The 18681-nt window shown below is 33.8% G+C and overlaps 2 long non-coding RNA genes across 2 annotated transcripts; one reads left to right on the top strand and one right to left on the bottom strand.

Moving 5' to 3' along the window:
- Positions 1-691: 691 nt before the first annotated feature.
- On the bottom strand, positions 692-5078 carry LOC125666638 (uncharacterized). Its single transcript, XR_007366773.2, has 3 exons — positions 4434-5078; positions 3408-3556; positions 692-1215 (listed from the first exon to the last, which is right to left on the bottom strand). It is a non-coding gene; the product is annotated as an uncharacterized LOC125666638 (long non-coding RNA).
- A 6366-nt stretch (positions 5079-11444) lies between these two features.
- LOC130050900 (uncharacterized) lies at positions 11445-13713 on the top strand. Its single transcript, XR_008799281.1, has 3 exons — positions 11445-11646; positions 13266-13352; positions 13456-13713. It is a non-coding gene; the product is annotated as an uncharacterized LOC130050900 (long non-coding RNA).
- Positions 13714-18681: the final 4968 nt, after the last annotated feature.

Below are 18681 nucleotides of genomic sequence, written 5' to 3'. Positions count from 1 at the left end.
TACTTTTTTTTTAATTTTCCAAACATGGTAGAATTAATGTATATATATATGCAATCAAACATGCAATGTTTTAGATTTGAAAAGAAGAGAGTCACTGTGTGTACAAGAATGCATGGTGATTGACAGCTATAGAAAAACTATTTCTACTTATAGATATGTGATCTTTTCTCTGTGGTTATAAGCAAATATTGGTAGTCCAAATAACTATTTGTTACATTGTAACTTACACAACAGGGAAATGAGCCTCTAAATAAATATTTCTTTAAAAAAAAAAGATATGCATTTCATTCCAAGAATACAATTTTGTGTAATTTGTTTCAGAGAACAATTGTGATGCCTACTAGTGTAGTCATGTGTAGACTTTCAATCTTTCAGAGTGCCATTTCCTTTAACTATAATCCTACAGGAGTCAAACCTTCATTGATAATGCATATATATGAATCTTTCTACCATTCATGATTTGTATGTAATTGACCTTTATATGTGATCAGCTAGGTAAAAGTCTTTGCAGTGTATATTACCAAACTCCAAGGATGATGCCTTCAACATACATATTATTTTGTTGAAGCCCATCCCCCCCCCTCCAATTTACAAAAAATCTCACTGATAAAAGTTCATTCTGAAGGCTTCTCACATTAAACCGACATATGTACTAATGCTCCTCTTTACAAATTTTAACCCACCAGACAACTTTGTTGACAAATATTTAAGATTTATTTATTATGTCATCTTTTTAATATCAAGATGTTAAAATCATTCTAGAAATGGAAGTAATACATGTACATGTCAATATCAATAACAACATGAAAATTCATCTAAAAAGTTATCTATTAACAAATATAGTTACATGTACATAATTGTATGCATAACAATGCATGTACATGTACTTAATTTCTTAAACATGTATTGTAAAAAATTCTATTTTGCTGAATATCAAACTTTTTTTTATTTTACTGTCAATTTTTAAATGTCCATATGATATAAATGAATAAATAAATATATAAGATGACATCAATGTAGCAGATGGACCATCAGCATGGATTGATCAGTGGGTAGAGTACCACACTACGGGTCATGGGTTAGATTCTCAATCCTGCCATATATTTTTGAATCATTCCTCTGCTTGTCCTTTTACACAATCAAGGCAATGGAAGATGAGCATTTCTCGGTTTCGCAAAAGATTTTTCAGGCCATTACAGCAATGTACCCATAGACCTAGAAAAATAATAGTATTACATTGATTTAAATAAACAACTGTCATTACACTGCAATCAAATTTCATAAGGCTTGAAAAATACATGCAACATAATTGTTAGTTAAATAAACTGTAAAATTGTGATAATACTGATTTTATTTACATTATATTTATCTACCGTACACCATATCTGGGAAGATATCATTAAGTATCACCTACAATTTCTAATTTTAATGATTTATAACCCAAGAGCCCATATTAAGAAAAAGATTTCAAATGACTCCAAGGTCAACTTTAGTATTTTTTCATTAACCATTCCCCTTATAATGAAATTGGCTTCTTTCCAAACCAGAAAAAAATACTTTTTAACCAAGAATGGTAAGTTTCAGTTAAGGTCATTCACGTTTATAAATAAAAGATAATTTTTTGTGATATTTCAGGTACAATTCACGTGCATTCTATTTTCTTTCTACAAAATTCTCAGGTTTAATTAGTCTAGAGTTAACATATTTTGATAGTTCCTGGTTGTGGCAAGTAAAAATGTAAAATCAGCTGATATGTACTGCAGTACGGTATATGAATGGGATTTTACTGTAGCAAAGAAGGTGAGAAAAATCTTTAGCAAAATTGAGTATTGAACCTGGTACCTTTGCACTAAGCTACTCAGGCTGACATATAATACATGGTAGTACAACATTATAAATTTAAAGGGGCATATTTGCTGTGAAAGTGATGGCAACCATTTTTATCTCTCAAAATCTCCCAATGGCAAAGGACTGACTAATAAAAATATTTCTTTAGTAAAATAAAAAAAACAACAAACAACAGAAACCTAACAAGAGGCCGACACGCCTTATAGATCACCTGAATACTAGTGGAAAAGTATCATTACTTCCATGGACTATGAAATCTAGAAAAAATTTCCTGTTCTAAATATCTAAGCTAATTATATTCTAATGTTCAGCAACAGTATAAAACAAGATGTGTTCTTAAAATTTCACATCCCTCAAAGTGCATACACTGATGAAAGGCTTTAAATAGGTGTATTCACATGAAAACATCAAAAGATATGACTAATTTGGACTCATCTTAAAGTCATAACCCTGGGTTGTGAAATTCATCATTTTTTGTACATCCTTTTCTGCATTTATATTTTATACAGTATCAGCAAACTTACACATAAATACTATATACTAAGTTTGGCCCCACCCTGGGGTCAAAACCCTTACTCTGGGGGAAATCAAATTTACAATTTTGGTAAAAGACTACCTGCTCTATCCATTTAGTTTCAATTTAGTATCAATATCATTAAAGAAGATGTAATTTAAGTGTTTTATACACATAAATACTATATAACAAGATTTGCCCCGCCCTGGGGTCAAAACCCCTACCTCGGGGATCATGAAATTTACAATTTTGGTAGAGGTCTGCCTGCTCTACATCACTATGCATTTAGTTTTTCTTATATATGTGTGTTTCTTGATAAGAAGATTTTTGAAAATTGGTCCCCCTTGTCCCAATGATGCTTCATACCAAATTTGAAAAGAATTGGACTGGTAGTTATTAAGAAGTTAAAAATGTTCAATGGTTAACGCACGACGAATGAAAACTAATTGCAATAGGTTACTGAGTAAACTCAGGTGACCTAATAAAAGTACATTTGATAACCGCTTTTAGTGTAAAGAAATATATAAAGAAGAATTATTGGCTTGCAAGATAATAATTATTTAATCACCAAAATTACATATATTCATTTGCTTGCTTTGAGATTAAAAGGTGTTTCAAATAACTGAATACATGTGTTATTACTGATCAGAAATATATAATATAGAGCAATTTTTATTGAGTGTTGATTAAAAATTTTGGTGACAAAATTACAGCTATTATTTTGGAAATCATGCAAGAATTTTTAATATCGAGGAGATAAAAAATAATTTCAAAGAAACATAGTGTATGTCCTTAGATTGGTTAAATTTCTATTTGCCAAAAAGGTGAAGATATGCTTAGACAGACAGGTACGAAACTTGCAAAATGGACAAACTTTGATCATAAAAACTCAAAAATTTATGTTCTTAAATCTTTGCCTATAAAGGATTTAATCATCAATGCATTACAAAAATCATTACATCATGTACCACAATTTGTTTTAGATTTTTTAAAACTTTGTAAGTACAGAAATGATTAAATGTGTACAAACAGTGGATATACTTACATCATATATATGTACTGTACATCTTGCATCCCAATCCTAACCCTGAGGCATCATGGAAAATCTTTCAGGAGAGGACATGAAGAGAAATGCATCTAAATCAAGGAATGCTGCTGTCTGTTGGCAATTTATTTCTTGACCACCTTTATGACCTTTTGAAAAATAACAGAGGTCAGCTAACTTGGATATATATCTAGTGCATGTTACATGTATATCACACCTAATATCTCCAATTAATATATAGTCAATGTTATTCTACATTAAATAAATTAACACTGACTTCACACAGTTGTACAACTGTATTTGAATGCGATTTTGTTTCACAATATTTTCTGAAAGTTTTGCACATGGATGTGCACAAGCAATAATTGAAATGATGCTAAAAGAGACTGTAACTGTTCTCATCTGGTACCGAGTCCATTCACCCTATCTACCTGTTCGCCCAGAGTATATATTGTTAAAGCAATAATAATTTTCATATTTTATAACCATGCATTCATGCAATAGAGGGGCACGTACAAATCACACATTTTAGAATTAGTGCCTGTATATATAATGTATATTTTAGATTCATTTTTCACCAATATTCTTGTTTTTCTTTTTGCGAAATTATGTGAATGCATGTGCGTACTTGTGTACAGGTAGCTATGATACTGCTTTGATGTTGTCCCAGTCATAAAATTAAAAAAAAATGGGATAAATAATTTTGAATTTCAATTGTGGTATTGTCAAAAGTTTGAAGTTACCATGTACACAAATGAGCTTGTGTCTTAATGTGTTAATAGTGGGCACATATCAAATTGTAAATAACTAACACATATGTATATGTGCTCACTATTTAGAAATTAAGATCCAGGCATTATAGCAGCTACATAGGTTGAGAACAAAATGAATAAGGGACTGTGATTTTACCATGTGTGTCATGTACTGAATCCCCTTGAAGTCAATTTAACATTATTTAGGGGTCTAGTGACGAGTAGTCAGTGGTAAAACATTTAAGGTTATTACTACACAAACAACTTAACTTACTTGTCAGTCCATGCCGACTTCTTTTTGAACACCTACAGCATCGCAGATCCATGCACAAGTCAAATGCGTTAAATTTGATGAACCTTCCATTTCGATTTGTAAACAACACTGAATAACGGTACAGTTGATCGACATGCCGTTGGCAGGCATACGTATACTTTGAAATTCGTTGCTTTCTCACAAAGTTCTGTGTTCTTTTTCGTTATAATGCGGCGGTAGCGCAGGGAATTCAAAGTAAATGAGCAAATTCACACTTTTTACGCTTCGAAGTGAAAATAGCCACTGCGCACGCGTACGTGCAATCGTACATCGTAAGTTACGTTGCGGCTACGAACGGTTTTGTAAATACCATTTCACGAGTACGTAACTCTAATCTTAAGTCAGACGTAAATCCTACGTTTACGTCTACGTCTACGAACTTTAGTAAATATGGGTCCTGGAGTACAGCACGGGCTGAGAAGATTTCGGTCGATTACACGTGTATTTTGATTCACTGTTGTATGTGATATTCATTAAGCCAAGTGCCCTCCTGCAACACATCTTAACGAATAGAAAACTTGACATTGCGAAATTCCGTTCGAGTTAATTCTAAATATAACAGTCAGCCGAACTTTTGTGATGTTGTCAGTTTAATCCTGATTTCTAATAATAATAATAATAATAACTAGACACTCATTACTAGTAATGAGTAGGTCTTCCGTTTGATCACTTCCGGTAAAGAGCTTTCTGTTCCTACGAAAATCATTCAAATATATCGGAGAATGTACTTTAACAATAAATGAGAAGTGTATTATCGAATTTTTTACTCATTTCTTGTAACTTCCGGTGACGACCGGAAGTACTATTCAGATGTGTTTTCCTGTAAATGACAGCGACTCTTTACTGTTTATATTCCCTGAAAATTTCACGTCTCTATCTGAAAGAGTTCTCAACAAAAAGAAGTAGACTAAAGAAAGAAAAATTAGTAGGTTACTACCGACCGGAAGTCAATTTTGAAAAAGAAAATTGTCAAAACTCTAGAAGTTGATACTATTCTTAAGACATGTGAAAATCATATCAAACACTTCAAATATAAGCGAGATTTATGGGGACAACGAGATGAAAAGTAAAAAAGTATTTTCTCAAGAAACCGGAAGTAGTCGTTTTGACTACCGACGGGGTCAATATTCTTTTGACACTTTGAAAGAGACTTAATAAACTAGTATAGGTTTCAATTTAAAAGAAAAAATTTGAAATTTACGATTATTTCAATCACTTCCGGTGACGACAGGAAGTGACGGTCACATGTTCAACACCCTATTGCATGCTTACAAACAAAGATTGATCATCCCTGAATATTTGATGAACCTATCTTTTACCCTTTCCAAGAATAATGCTGGACAAAATCTCGTTTGAGAAACAGAAAATCAGCCATATTGTCCTACCGGAAGTGAATTTTGGAAAAACAAAAATAACCACAGCAAATTTATTTCATAAGACATTATTCCTGAAAATTTCAAGAAAATATACCCAGCCATCTCTGAGAAATCACTCGAAGAAATCGGAAAATCGTCATTTTTTCAAATACTTCCGGTATAGAGCGGAAGTGGCGGACGAACAAATTGAAAAGATGTGTACAATGGCCTAATGCTAGTTGATCAACCCTACAAGTTTCAAGCGTCTATATATATTCATTATTGAGAAACTGAAAAAACAAAGTTTGAATTTGTCCACCCCCTATCTCACGACCGGATGTGAATTTTCGAAAAATATTTGAAGTTACTCTAGACATTTATAGTGTCTACAATATATGTTAAATACAAGTCAAACACTTGTTTAGTAAACGAGATTTAAGGCATTGAAAAGGAGAATTTGACAAGTTTTTCCTTAATTACCGGAAGTCGACGTTTCGACTTCCGGTGGAGTCAACGGTTTTCAATACTCCAAAAGACACCTGATAAAGTGGTATAGGTTTCGATTCAACAGTTACAACTTTAATTTCGTCTGGAGGTATTTGTATTCTCTATCATCCCTGAAAATTTCACGAAAATCTATCCAGCCATCTGAGAAATCTTCAGTGAAAAAAAAAAGAATAATAATAATAATAACTAGACACTCATTACTAGTAATGAGTAGGTCTTCCGTTTGAACACTTCCGGTACAGAGCTTTCTGTTCTTACAAGAATCATTCAAATATATCAGAGAATGTGCCTTTTCAAGACATGAGAGGTGTGTTAATGAAGTTTTCACCCATTTCTCGTAAATTCCGGTGACGGCCGGAAGTAATATTCAGATGTGTTTTCCCATAAACCACAGCGACTCTCTATTTTCTATATTCCCTGAAAGTTCCACGTCTCTATTTGAAAGAGTTCTCAAGAAAAAGAAGCAGAGTAAAGAAAGAAAAAGTAGTGGCTTACTACCGACCGGAAGTGAATTTTGAAAAATAAAATTGTCTTAACTCTAGATGTTGATACTGTTTTTATGATAGACTACACAATTGTCATGAGAAGAAAACCATTACAAAAATTAAAAATCTAGTATATGGACCACTATCGCAAGGTTTAACAGATAAAGAACAGGACTACCTGACAAACTTTGAATTCCGAGAGAGTCAATTCTATGGTTTACCTAAAGTTCACAAGTCTAAAATTATTAAGGATGCCATAGCAAATTAAAATAGGAGGACCAAACTGTTCAACGCAGAGACTGAGTCATTTATTGGATATACTTTTAAAATCATATTGCCAAAAAGTACCCAGCTTTGTAAGAGACGATCTGGATTTTATAAATCATTTACCTACTCAGGTCACCTCCAACACTAAACTTGTCACTCTGGATGTTATTAGTTTATATACTAATATTCCTACAGAATTAGGATTGGAAGCGGTAAAATTCTGGATGGAAAAATATCCCGATGTACTTAATGACAGATTCCAACAGGATTTTATTTTAGAAGCACTAAAATTAGTTCTAGACAACAACTCGTTTGCTTCTTCCGACCATCATTACCTCCAAACTAAGGGAACTGCAATGGGGACAAAAGTCGCACCTACCTATGCAACATTAACCATAGGTTATCTAGAACATAAGTTACATGATCAACTATGTACGTTGTGGGGGGCAGAATTTGCAAATAATATACAGTCTAAATGGAAGAGATATTTAGATGATTGTTTTATCTTGTGGGATGATGATGTCGATAAGTTATCGGAGTTTTACGATCTACTAAACCAAATGAACTCGGATATCAAATTCACGATGGAAACAGATGATACGCAAATGCCATTTCTTGACGTTCTTATATCAAAAGAAAATACCAGCTTAAATACGGATATCTATTATAAGCCCACAGATACACTCCAATACCTGCATTTCGGATCGTGCCATCCCCACCATACTAAAACAGCTATACCATATAATATCGAAAGAAGGATTTGTACCATTGTCAGCAATATCGATACGAGGGATATCCGCTTGGAGGAATTAAAATTGTATTTATTAAGCCAAAAATACCCAGAACAACTTGTAGACGATGGAATAAGGAAGGCTAAGGAGTGCGATCGGATGCAGCTACTTTCAAACACACGATGTGCTAATGACGGAGAAATAATACCATTTGTACATACTTATAATCCGAGAAATCAAAACATCAATTCAATTGTTTATGAATTAAACAGGCTACTTAGAGAAGATGAACAAACAAAAGGCATATACAAGAACTGTCGTTTTATTAGCAGTAAACGCCAGCCCAAAAATCTTAAGAGAATACTTTGTTCCTCCCAATTAGATGACCGTGCGTATACAGTGTCAAAGTGTACGGACCCTCTATGCGGTACATTTGACTACATTACAGAAGGAACCAGTTATAATTTTAACGGAGGAGAATTTAAAGTTAATGCTAACATGTCATGCGATACAAAGGATGTCATATAGGCCATCACATGTCCTGGATGTAAGGAATATTACATTGGTGAAACTGGCAACACTCTCCGTGCCCGTGTACGTGTACATAAGCAGCACATCAGTACACCTGAATACAGACAAATCCAGTTAAGTGCACACCTGGAAACGTGTGGTAAAAAACGATTTAACATTTTCCCATTTTATAAACTCAGATGTGCCAGTGCTATTCAGAGACGGGACAAAGAAAAACATTTCATTGGTATTCTAAATCCAAAACTTAATAGTCTTTTATAATTGCCTATGATTTTCCCGTACTTTTTCCAGATCATTGTTGTACATTATCCATGACGTCACAATATAGACATTTAACGTTCCGCTTACTTTGACATCATAATCACTGTTACTATGATACTGCTATGTATACATTTTTGTACAGCTTCTGAAGATGTAATGAAAGCGCTAAAGCTTTACGGAGGATTTCTGTGTTTTCTTTTCATATTTTTTTAATATATATATATATATATATATATATAGTCACAGACCCAGTCACTACACAACATAACCCAATCACTACACAACATAACCCAGTCACTATACAACACAACCCAGTCACTATACAACATAACCCAGTCAATATACAACATAACCCAGTCACTACACAATATAAACCAATCATTATATATTATAACCCAGTCACTACATAACATAACCCAGTCACTACACAACATAACCCAGTCACTACACAACATAACCCAGTCACTACACAACATAACTCAGTCACTACACAACATAACCCAGTCACTACACAACATAACCCAGTCACTATACAACATAACCCAGTCACTACACTACATAACCCAGTCACTATACAACATAACCCAGTCACTACACAACATAACCCAGTCACTACACAACATAACCCAGTCATTACACAACATAACCCAGTCACTACACAACATAACCCAATCACTACACAACATAACCCAGTCACTACACAACATAACCCAGTCACTACACAACATAACACAGTCACTACACAACATAACCCAGTCACTACACAACATAACCCAGTAATTATACAATATAACCCAGTGACTACACAATATAACCCAGTCATTATACAACATAACTCAGTCAATATGCAACATAACTCAGTCACTACACAACATAACCCAGTCACTACACAAAATAACCAAGTCATTACACAACATAACCCAGTCACTACACAACATAATCCAGTCACTACACAACATAACCCAGTCACTACACAACATAACCCAGTCACTACACAACATAACCCAGTCATTACACAACATAACCCAGTCACTACACAACATAACCCAGTCACTACACAACATAACCCAATCACTACACAACATAACCCAGTCACTACACAACATAGCACAGTCACTACACAATATAACCCAGTCACTACACAATCTAACCCAGTCACTACACAACATAACCCAATCACTACACAACATAACCCAGTCACTACACAACATAACCCAGTCACTACACAATATAACCCAGTCACTACACAATCTAACCCAGTCACTACACAACATAACCCAGTCATTACACAACATAACCCAGTCACTATACAATATAACCCAGTCACTACAAAACGTAACCCAGTCACTACACAATATAACCCAGTCACTGCACAACATAACTCAGTCACTACACAACATAACTCAATCACTATACAACATAACCCAGTCATTACACAACATAACTCAGTCACCATTACACAACATAACCCAGTCACTACACAACATAACCCAGTCACTACACAACATAACCCAGTCACTACACAACATAACCCAGTCACTGCACAAAATAACTCAGTCACCATTACACAACATAACCCAGTCACTACACAACATAACCCAATCACTACACAACATAACCCAGTCACTATACAACATAACCCAGTCACTATACAACATAACCCAGTCACTACAAAACGTAACCCAGTCACTACATAATATAATCTAGTCACTACACAATATAGCCCAGTCACTATACAGCATACCATGACTCGCTTTATTTACATCGTTCCTTCGTTGTGATGTAATAAAAGATAAGTCTAATAACTGTACACAATCGGTAAAACATACGAAAAATAAAACGCTATAATTTGATTATTAATGATATGAAAACAAATCAAAATCAAAAAAATAAAATGATAGAAAACATTTCATTAAGTAAATATTTTCATATATCCGATATATCATTGAAATTTGTTTTCAAGTTGTTTGGTTTATGCGGGTCGAAAACCATTTCCGCCTATTAGGCAAACCCCGAGTAAAAAATATAAAATGGTAAATGCAGACTTGTGCGTTTGTAACCAATGTTCTTCGCGCGAGTACAAATTGAAATTCCTGCCGATTCTGAACGCCGAGTAAATGGGTTTGAGGTGCAAGGATGTAGGAATTGTGGTCGAAGAACAAGAACACGTTCGTGCGCACATGTTCTCGTTATTCTCTTTAGAGAAGTGGACAGGCGTATCCTTCATGTAGAAATTCTCGTCATTCGCGACTCTAAGAACTTCTAGACTTTGAGATTGTGTCAAATAAATTGCACAGGTTTCCCCCTATTAGTTATTTTGATAGTCGTTCCAGTCGGTAGTCTTGTCACAGTTGATTCTAGTCATGATACAGAGACACTGCTATATAGTATGTACTATATGCTTTTATGTTTGGATTAAACTTTTGTTCTGTTAACTGGTTTCAAAATAAATTTAGATATTTTCCTTATTATTTATATTCATGAATAAAATTGAAATTATTTCGAACTATTTACTAACACATATTATTTTGTATTTGATGTGAATATAGTAACTTTTAATACCCTTTGATTTTTCAACTGTAATAAATCAATAACAATTTAACAGACTATACCAAAATATTGAAAGTCCATTATTGTTTCACATATATTGAATAAATTTGTACCCTTAACTAATTATTTTATTGAGCTTAATTGAAAGTTAAATTCAGTGAATTAATTTGGCTCTTTTTCATTATATTGAATATATTTCATGCCAAAATGTGTTAAAAGCTTTTGTGTATATACTATACTAATTTATGATGGGTAATGTATATACATGTATATAATGATTGAATAGGTATGTGTATCCTATATTGCAGATGTTGATCATGAAGAGATTGTAGCTGAACAGATGGTGAAATCCACTGATAATTGGGGACATGGGAGGAGAGTTGTTGAATTAGGGGTGTTGACAGATGCTCTAAAGGCCTGTGGCATGCCATTACAGCTCACTCATGCTGTAGATATCCAGACTTATGGACTATTGACTATCATAAAGGTACAATGTATCTAGGTTTAATTGCACCTGTCAATAAGTTAGTCCTAATACTAAATGCTGTTTGGGCAAGACACACATCAAATATTTAATGCAAGTGTACATGTACCTCTAAGTTTTGAGAGGAATTCTTAAATCATTTAACATGTTAAGGGGTGATAGCGAAATCAAAAGTTCAATGTCTGACAAAAAACTAAATTCACATCAAAATTGGTACCGTATACGTTTTACATAGTTTTCACGAAATCACACCCCCACTCCCCTTAAATCTAAATATTATGAATGTTGAAACTAATCGATTAACAAGTAAAAGCATGTGAGTATGAATAATACTGTTATACTTTTACTTCTGTTTATTCACAAATTAAAGTGTACATTTAAACTATTTAATGTTCATTAAAATGTAATATATTATTATGTGGTTTTTAACAGCCACTTGTCTTTTTTCCACTAAAGTGAAATCGATGTTGGATGACAAAAACTTATTTGAGTTTTTACTCCCCCTGAGGCCCCCTAACTATTTGAATTTAATTTTTTTTCCCGACATTGATTTCTTGATTTCGCCCCTAAACATGATGGACACTCAACAACCATGGGTCAAATTCTGTATGTTGACTATGCCATTGACCCAATAACCAGAAAACTTACTACCAAATTTATACTTGTAAATGTTATTTATTGGTAATCAGTTTTTATACAGGCCCCTGAATACAAAATAACCTCTAAAGTAATAATCTTGAATACTTATGATATCCATTGTAAAATTTAATATTGTTTATTTATTCTATTATTTAGCATAGGGGCACATACTTCATTACAATTTTATGTCTTATTTTCTGTATATACATGCACAACTCCATGTATATAATTTATTCATTCTTTTAATATATACCTAAAATTGTTCAAATACATGTTGTCAATATTTGAACAATGTACCCACAGGAAAAAAAACATGGAAGAGTGTGGGATGCAAACACAAAACTAAACGATAGTCATTTTGTCTGCATGTGCATGTACGCGCATGGACGTGCATTACAATTTTGGTACAATTTATAGGATTGCCGAGCATAGGCCTAAATTTTGCAGCCCTTCACTGGCATTGGTGACATCTCTATATGAGTGAAATATTCTCGAGAGGGACATTAAACAATATTCAATCAATCTCCAGAACAAGCAGGCCAATTTCATGCAAGTTTGGTACAAATCATCCTTGCATGACGGGAATTCAAGTTTGTTCAAATGAAGGGCCATGCTACCTTTAAAGGGGAGATAATTACAAAAATAGGGAGAGGTCAATTAAAAATCTTCTCAAGAACTGCTGGGCAAGGAAAGTTCAAATGTTCATGGCAGTTTCCTGACATAGTGCATATTAAAGTTTGTTGAAACCATAGCTCCTGGGGGGTAGGATGGGGCCACAATAGGGTATCAAAGTTTTATATCTGAATATATAGGGAAAAAATCTTTAAAAAGCTCCTTCATTAAGCAATACTTATATATAAATATTTATTATATTTAATATATATATTTATTTATTGTAAATATATATAATGCTATCCATTTCACTTAATTTTTGGAATTTTTTAATTATTCTGATGTCAACCATACACTTCTATTTTTCACAGGTTTGAATATGATGTCTCCAGTATGGATATGTTTGACGATTTTTACCATGGAAACAAACTCACAGACCAACATGTATGTCGAAACAGGTTGTTGTTTTTTGGTAAATTAAATATAGTGGTACCCATTTCAATCAATTTTAGAATTTTTAAATTAGTCTGTCAATCATACCCTTCCGGTTTTTTTTTACAGGTTTTGAACATGATGTCTCCAGCAAGGATATGTTTGATGATGGTTACCATGGGAATGAACTAAAAAATGTCTTTTTCTGATAGAATAGACATAATGCTATCCATTTCATTCAATTTTAGAATTTTTTAATTATTCTCATGTCAGTCATACCTTTCCATTTTTTTAACAGGTTTTGAACATGATGTCTCTAGCAAGGATATGTTTGATGACGGTTACCATGGAAACGAACTCACGGACCTATGTCAAAAATGTATTTTTCTGATAAAATAAATTTAATGCTATCCATTTCACTCAATTTTAGAATTTGTTAATTATTCTGATGTCAGCCATACACTTCCGGGTTCTCTACAGGTTTTAAATATGATGTCTCCAGCAAGGATATGTTTGATGATGGTTACCATGAAAACGAACTCACAGACCTATTTAGAAACGACTTTTTCTGTTAAATTAAAACTAATGCTAATTATTTTAATCACTTTAGGAATTTTTTCATTGCTCTGATGTCAGTTCCATACCCCAGTTTAGACAAATAGTAAATTTCAGTAAATTATGATGTCTCCAGCAAGGGTATCTTTGATGTTCGTTACCATGGAAACGAACTCACGAACCTATCTAAACAATGTCTTTTTTCGATAAAATGAGTACAATGCTATCTATTTCACTCATTTTAAGGATTTTTTAATTACTCTGATGTCAGTCCCATACATCCTTAAGCCACAATATAGATCAAAGTTTTTCAGTCGAATATATCGGGAAATTCTTTATATACGGGCCTAGGTGATTCAGGTGATTGATGTGGCATATGGGCCTCTTGTCTCTCTTATGTCGCCATAATTGGAGATTCAGAGACATATAGCTTTTGGTCTGTCTACAGAAATTTTAACCTAAACCACAGTTTTAAATGGTTAGTAATAGGGCTTTCATGTTTCACATATCTATTTCTCGTGATGTGACTTTTCTTTTCATATCAAAGTTTTTGGTCTCTTGACGTTGGGGTTTGACATATTTTAGAAAAAACTTACCTTTGGTATAATCAGCTACACAGGGTTCAGTGATTCCTGTTTTAGTATGATAATTTCAGGAATGTTTTCTGACTCGCCTAGGGAATGATAATCACTAATTCTACACTCTTCCCATTTTTCTATGTTAGATACACGTAATATCAAAATCTCCAAATTTGGAAGTTTGAATTATTCAGCTGTCTTTATCTCTCAAATCCATCAAATTGTTGTGGTTTTTAAAATATTTTTTATAAACATTTTTTCCTATGAAAAATGTTGACCCCATATTATAACCCCAACCTAGCCCAAAGTGATCAAAGCATAACTGAAAATGAATTCACATGCAAGATGCATCAAACTAATATGACTAACATGATCTTCCTGTTCTGGATAAAACCAAGGTCACATATCATGGTATAATATGAAGACCTTGCCTTAAGAAATCTAAATACAGAATATGAAAGTTTCATCTTAAATAGTTCACGAGATATAATTCTGAAGATATTTAACAGATTACGTTTTCTTAAAAGGAAGTCAAAGTTCAAGGTCACATTGGCAAAGGTCCAAGTATGAGATAAAAGTCTTACCATGAGAAATCAATATGATATACAAAATATGAAAGATCTACCTCCAATAGTTCAGAAGATATCGAATAGGTCAAATATATATCTACCTTGTCTACTGTCTACCTTGAAGAACTGGTCAGTCCTTACAATCCATCAAGGTCTTTACGATCCGAAAACGCCATGCTTGTTCAAACACCAAGAGTTAAGACCAAAACGTATGGCGACAGAAGGTTTGACAAAGCAACCGCCACACTCTGGAATAACCTTCTAAGTTACATCTGCAACGAAAATTCTTTCGAACTTTTCAAGAAAAATTTAAAAACTTACTTCTTCAGACTTGCTTATCACGATTTTATGTAAGCCATTTCCAGTGACAGTATTAATATTCTTTTTTATGAAACCTTTTTGTATGTATTTTCTGTAGTTTAATCACGATTTTGTGTAAGCCAGTGCTAGAATTCATATTCTTTTAATGAAACGAATATTTTTTTTTACACTGTTTTAGATATGTTCAATTTTTAATTGTAGGTTATTGTTATTTAAATGTAAAGCGCTTAGAGTAATTTTTTTATTATATAATGCGCTATATAAATACTGTAAATAATAAATAATAATAATAATAAAAAGTAGGTTTAGCTCTAATGTCAAGGTCACAAGGTCCAACCTCACAAAATAATAAGGTCTTGCCATAAAGAACATATATATATATATATATATATATATATATATATATATATATATATATATATATGTATGTATGTATGTATATATATATGCAAAATATGAAAGCCCTAACTGAAATCGTTCAGGAGAAATTGAATAGGTCAGGGACCATTTTTGAAAACCTTCCAAACTCCAAGGTCAAAAGATAAAACACTATTGTGTAGAAGACCTTGTCATAAAGAATCTATATACATAATACAAAAGCCCCACCTAAAATAGTTCCGGATAAATTTAAAGTTATGTTTTCTTGCAAGAAGGTCAGCTCCAAGATCACAAAGTCAAAGTTCAGGTTATGAAATGAAAGGTCTTGCCATAAGAAATATATCTACAAAATATGGGAGATCTGCCTTAATTAGTTCAGAACATATTGTATAGGTAAGGTTTTTGATAAAAGTAGGTCAAACTTCCAGGTCAAGGTCAGAAGATCACACGCCATTACATAACATGAAAGGATGATCGATTGTATTTTGTTTAACGTCCCTCTCGATAATTTTTCACTCATATGGAGATGTCACCAAGACCATTGAAGGGCTTCAAATGTAAGCCTATGTTCGGCTCTTACGGCTTTTGAACAGTGAGGGTTCTTTAGTGTACCACACCTACTGTGACACGGGACATCCGTATATAAGGTCATCTCTGAGGACCCGTGACATTGACACATGATGCAGAGCGTTTGGCGATGGAACTATCACTACCTGTTTTTAACGACTTTGGTCTGTCGCAGCCAGGATTCGAACTCTGACCTTCTACATGAGGGACAAACACTCTGCCTCTAGACCACCGTGGCGGTTGAACACATGGAAGATATTTCGATAATGTATATAAAAAATATGAAAGCCCTAGCTTCAATAGTTAAGAGATATTTCAAGCATATGTCCTATATATATATCAGCATATAACACCTTGATCCCCTACTCTGACCCCAACCTACCCTGAATTGCACAAGCTTGAATCTACTCTATATCAGGAAAATTTCATGTAAATTTGTACTTTTCTGGCCCAGTGGCTCTTTTAAAGATTTTAAATCGATTTCCCCTGTAAGCTTGCTTGAAAAACCTTTATCCCCAATTGTTGCACCATCCTACCCACAAGGGCCATGCTTTTAACAAACTTGAATCTGCACTATGTCAGGAAGCTTTCATGTCCATTTGAACTTTCCTGGGTCAGAAAGTCTTGAGAATATCTTTAAAGATTTTCCTATATACTTACATGTAAAACTTTGATCTCCTATTGTATCTCGGGGGGGGGGGGGGGGGGGGGGGGGGCACGATTTGAAAAAACTTGAATCTGCACTAAGTTAGGAAACTTTCATGTAAATTTCAATTTTCCTGGCGAAGTGGTTCTTGAGAGGATTTTTAAATGACCCAAATCTATGTTTGCATTTTTGTGATTATCTCCCTTTGGAGAAGAGTGTTGCCCTTTATTTGAACAAACATTAATCACCTTCAGTTAAGGATGCCTTTTGCTAAGTTTGGTTGAAATTGGCCCAGTGGTTTTGGAGAATTCAAAAATGTGAAAAAGTTTACAGACAGAGGGACAACAGGTGATCACAAAAGCTCATTTCAGCGTTCAGCTCCGGTGAGCTAATAAACAATGTCACAAACTTTGTTACAAAAAGGTCTTGCTACAAGAACTGCACGTAAGATATATGAAAGTCATCACTTACCATTCATAAGTTTTGAGCAAGGTTAATGTTTTGGAGATTTGAGTCAAACTTGGTCAACAGGTCAAAGATCATACTTTCAAATCAAAAGTCATGTCATAAGGAATGTATGTACAAAACAAGAAAATTCAACCTCAATTAGTACATGAGATATTGCCTTGGTTAGGTGTTGTTAAAATTGGATCATATTCCAATGTCAAGGTACCAGGTAAAACATACCCATGGAATCAAATGAAAAGAATTGCCATTATGAATTCATACACAAAATATGAATGCTATATCTTATATAATTTAGGCAATATTGTTAGGTGCAGTATTGTTAAAAGTGGGTCAAACTCCAAGATCAAGGCCATGACATAAAAAACATTGCATCAAATGAAAGATTTTTTTCATAAGAAATCTACATATAGAATGTGAAATCCCTTCCTTAAATAGGTCAGAAGATATTGTCTTAATTAGGTCAAATTCCAAGGTCAAGACCATGACGACAATCACAATAACGATTCCGCCTATATAACGGGTCCCAATTAATTGTTGTAATGGACTAAGCCCAGTCAATGTACAGACACACAGGCTGATCACTATAGGGCTCCCGTCTATATAACGGGTCCCAATTAATTGTTGTAATAGACTAAGCATAGTCAATGCGCTGACACACAGGCTGATCACTATAGGGCTCCCGCCTATATAACGGGTCCCAATTAATTGTTGTAATGGACTAAGCCCAGTCAATGTACAGACACACAGGCTGATCACTATAGGGCTCCCACCTATATAACAGGGGCCCTAATTAATTGTTGTAATGGACTAAGCCCAGTCAATGTATCAACACACAGGCTGATCACTATAGGGCTCCCGTCTATATAACAGGGGTCCTAATTAATTGTTGTAATGGACTAAGCCCAGTCAATGTACCGACACACAGGCTGATCACTATAGGGCTCCCACCTTTATAATAGGGGCCCTAATTAATTGTTGTAATAAACTAAATCTGTCCTTTTGTAAAGAATAATTCTTAATTACAGGTTCATTTAGTCATGATTTTAATTTCTGAGTATTTATTTTGTAGAATTGTGGAGATTTAGATACGTGTTGTTGATTGACGTGATAAACAGAAGACTGTGACCTTGTATCTGAAGATCTATGGAGGCTGGACGTTTGTGGTCACTGTCTGTTACAGTGTTACATATCTAAGTAAGTACTCAGTAATAATGTAAGACTGTACACTAAATCATGTTTATCTATATGTACTGACAGTAATAATGTAAGACTG

Source organism: Ostrea edulis, chromosome 10 (genome assembly GCF_947568905.1).
Source record: "Ostrea edulis chromosome 10, xbOstEdul1.1, whole genome shotgun sequence".
NCBI lineage: Eukaryota > Metazoa > Mollusca > Bivalvia > Ostreida > Ostreidae > Ostrea > Ostrea edulis.
Note: the sequence above shows the minus strand (reverse complement) of the source record. Positions and strands in the feature narration are given on the sequence as shown.